The sequence below is a fragment of a genome, unplaced genomic scaffold (assembly GCF_019419815.1).
Source record: "Pyrus x bretschneideri cultivar Hongxiangsu unplaced genomic scaffold, Pyrus_bretschneideri_v1 Contig152, whole genome shotgun sequence".
NCBI lineage: Eukaryota > Viridiplantae > Streptophyta > Magnoliopsida > Rosales > Rosaceae > Pyrus > Pyrus x bretschneideri.
In genome coordinates this window covers 123,489-127,460 of record NW_025999449.1, presented here as the reverse complement: position 1 = coordinate 127,460, position 3,972 = coordinate 123,489, and the positions used below count along the sequence as shown (strand labels likewise).

The 3,972-nt window shown below is 32.6% G+C and overlaps 1 long non-coding RNA gene across 1 annotated transcript; it reads right to left on the bottom strand.

Moving 5' to 3' along the window:
- Window positions 1-883: 883 nt before the first annotated feature.
- Window positions 884-1,610, bottom strand: LOC125475639. The gene is made up of 2 exons (XR_007256970.1): window positions 1,475-1,610; window positions 884-1,236 (listed from the first exon to the last, which is right to left on the bottom strand). It is a non-coding gene; the product is annotated as an uncharacterized LOC125475639 (long non-coding RNA).
- Between the last annotated feature and the right edge of the window lie 2,362 nt (window positions 1,611-3,972).

Genomic DNA, 3,972 nt, shown 5'->3' with positions numbered 1-3,972 from the left:
GGAGTAATGCTATTCATACCATATTTTTATACCATCTTAGATGATATCTGAGGTAAATGGCCACATCATTTAAAAAATTTGCAAAACCCAAGATGATATGAAAATGTGGTACAAAAACATGATATGAATAATATTACTTATTAACAAGCCACTTATCTACAACATGACTTTGACCTAGTCTAGTGATATTTCTCCCAATAATTTCTCGTATTTTCTAATATTCCTCAAGCCCTGCAAATCTCTATCCCTCTAAATTTATACTACAGCAAAGTTGAATTTAAAGTGTTTTTCTTTAAAGTGTTAAGTTACTAAACACTTGCATGTAAAAAGCCTCGCAAAATTTAGCTACACCATGCCTAACATTGTTAACAAGAACAACTTTTTTGCTTAACTTTTTTTGCCGCATTCTGTTTTTTCCCACAAAGATTATAGCAGCTAGGTAACAACTCTTATTTTGGATTTACCTTTACTTATTTGGCTTTTCAACTTTCAACTAGTATTAAGGATTCGCTGGAGACTTTGGCTCAATTTGATATTGTTTTTTTTTTAATTAAAAATTACTTCATTTTAAAGTTAAATAGTAAAAAAATATTTGGTAAAAATAAAATATATTACTTGTTTTAAAAGCAATCGCTTGCAGCCTATAGGTTGTTTTTAAAAATCGCTTTAACAGAGTTGAGCCTTTAGAATATTTCTAATTCATAAGCTCATTACCTTTAAACAATTACATTATTTATCCTTCTAGACATTACTTTTACATTGCTTTTCATATCCACAACATTTTAAAAGATGTTTATCAAACTCAACTAATTTATTTTGCAGCTAATTCTTCTTAAAATACAATAGAAACAATTTATTAAAAAAATATAGCAATCTTAAACCCTACAAGAAACACTTTATTTATTTTTTATTTATTTTTAATTTTTAATAAACACTTATTTAAAAGTATGCTATTATAAACATGTAGAAAAATTTACTACAAACAAAGATACTAATCTTCTTGGAGAGATTCGCCCAACTACTTAACAAACTAAACACCGTTCCGTTAAGCTTGTTGATGTGACACTGCTAGCCAGTACAACAGGGATATATGTCACAATAGCTACTTTCACGATCCAGACGGTTTGTCACCTGGTGATACCATCGCACGAGGAGTTGGGAATCTTCCAAGTTTCCGTGCCAGAATCACCTCCATTTGCATTGGCGACATACTGAAAACCATCTTCCTTGCATCTTCTGAATTAACAAGAAGAAACTTTCATCATTATAGATGACTAGATGTTAAAGCTCATTCAACAACCATTCAATTTACAAATTTTAAACCGAAATCAAAGCATTATATTGAAAACACACTCACAAAAATAACTTTTAGCTTTTTATTTTTTATTTTAAATTAAAATTTAAATAGGTATCAAACAGCCAAAACAATCATTTAATGTCTACGAGAGAGAGAGAGAGAGAGAGAGAGAGAGACTGTGTATTTGATCTTGTGAAATATTGGCAAACACTAATTTTGATGATAACAATAGCAATACAAGGAAGGGAACCATTTTCATTAGTAGAGGTAAAGTTTGGCTCCTTCATTCCCCTAGCTAAGCAAGTAAGCTATATATATATACATACATACATACATACATACATACATACAGACACACACACACACACGCACGCGACCCACACACATATCTAAACGCGTTTTAGGTAGCCAAATGTTATTGCCAGGTCAAGGTTTCTGTGTGCCCATTAAGTCATCCATATAACTTCCACAGATACATATATATGGGACCCACACGCATATCTAAACGCGTTTTAGGTAGCCAAATGTTATTGTTAGGTCAAGGTTTCTGTATGCCCATTTAGTAATCCATATAACTTCCACAGAATTTCGAGATAATAAAACTGTCAAGACCACATGTAGGGATGGGTAACGGTTATGATAGGCAGGTAACCGTAATTATTTATCTATAACTGTTAATGCTTATATCCGTATAACCGTTTACCCGTTGGGTATTTGCCTAAAAGGTTATAACTATACCCATAACCGTTTATAAATGATTAAGCATACTCATAACCGCGTACCCATTTAACCGTAACCGTTTACCTATTTACCCTTTTTTAACCCGTTTATTCTTTCTTTTTTACCGTTTACCTTTTTTTTCATCTGTCTACATGTTTTTTTAACAACTTAAAAATTAACAAAGAAAAATTTGTCATTTGACAATCGAGGAGTCTACATGTTTTTTCAACACAAATATAATATGTTCCACTTTGCTGCAGAAAATCTCATCTAACTGTTATTTTGGCATATGGATCTAATGGATCATACCCATCTGCATCATATATTAATTGTCACCAAAATTTGAACAACTGAATTAAACAAAAATCTTAGAGAGAGAAAGGGAGGGATAGCTTGTCGCTTACATGATAATCCGAAGGAGTTGATGAGAGAGAAGATGAAAAGCAAGAGCAAGTTCATCTTTTCTCCAAATTAAAAATTTTCAATTGCACTGCAGCACTAGCATATATCCAGACACATGCAGTGAGATGATATATTCTCAAACTGGGACAGAGATCCGAGCCGGATCTCTCCCACCAAGTCTTAAGGATCCGAAGATCTGAACTCTTGAAATTTGATATAATGGCTACAAGTCCGTCAAATTGTGTTGAGTCTATATCATATTAACTACAGAAACCATGCATTATAGTCAATATCATTGATTTAAGTTTTGTCTGATAGGGAACATAGTTTGTGTTAATTTTATATATGTAAAATAAACGGGTAAATGGTTATCCGTTTATAATTAGGGTTAATACCCATAACCACCTATTTAAATTTCACGGGTAAACGGTTATACCCATAACAGTTTATTTATCTAAACGGTTACCCATAACTTTAACTATGCAATTTAAATGGGCTGATAAACTACCCACCCATTTAAATTTTACGATTACGGTTATGGGTAACCGGCGATTACCCATAACTGATGGGTATTTACCCATCCCTAACTACATGTTTTGAAATTAACGAATTTTCTTCTTGTTATTATGGTTGAGGTTTTCAATGTCGAAATGTCCAATATGAAATTAAGCATGGAAGAAAATAAAACTGAAGTCTGCAAATTGGACCGAAAAATAGAAGCCTGTCAATGTAATACTTTGAATCTTCCAAACCCCCGACTAAATCATTAGTCATTACTAATGCTCCTTCTCGATAAAGTTTTTTTGTAAGTATGGGTATTCAAGCAATACTCGGCATGTCACAATACGACTAAAGAAAATAAAATATTTTTTAATGTCTTTTCAATTTTTTTATAATATGTAAAGTACCTGCTTGAATATTGGATACTCGAAAAAATTTCTCCTTACTTAGAAAGTTCAACGATTAATATTATGTACTAATTATGAGTTGAGCATCTCTCATGTATAGAAAATACATTTGCAAGCATGGTAGGTCAAGTATTCAGAGATGATTTTCGCAATAATTTTTATCTTCCACATATTCCTTTTTTTATATTTAATAAATCAAAGATTAATAATGAGAAAACAACAGTGCGAAATTATCTTTATTGTAATTAGGGGCGGTTCGAGTCGGGCTCGACTCCATCGCGCACGATATTGTCCGCTTTGGGCCCCTACCACACCCTCACGGTTTTATTTCTGGGAACTCACACGAGAACTTCCCAGTGGGTCACCCATCATGGGAGTGCTCTCGCATGCTACTCGCTTAACTTCGGAGTTCCGATGAACTCCGAAGCCAGTGAGCTCCTAAAAGGCCTCGTGTTAGGTAGAGATGGGAATATACATATAAGGATCACTCCCCTGGGTGATGTGGGATCTAACATTTTATCCTCTTAAAAATGAGAGTAAAACCATTATAAAACACATTAAAAAAAAATATATCAAAAAATTTAAAAATCCAAACATATTAAAAATTATAATAATTAATTTACAATTGCGAAAAAAAGTGAAAAA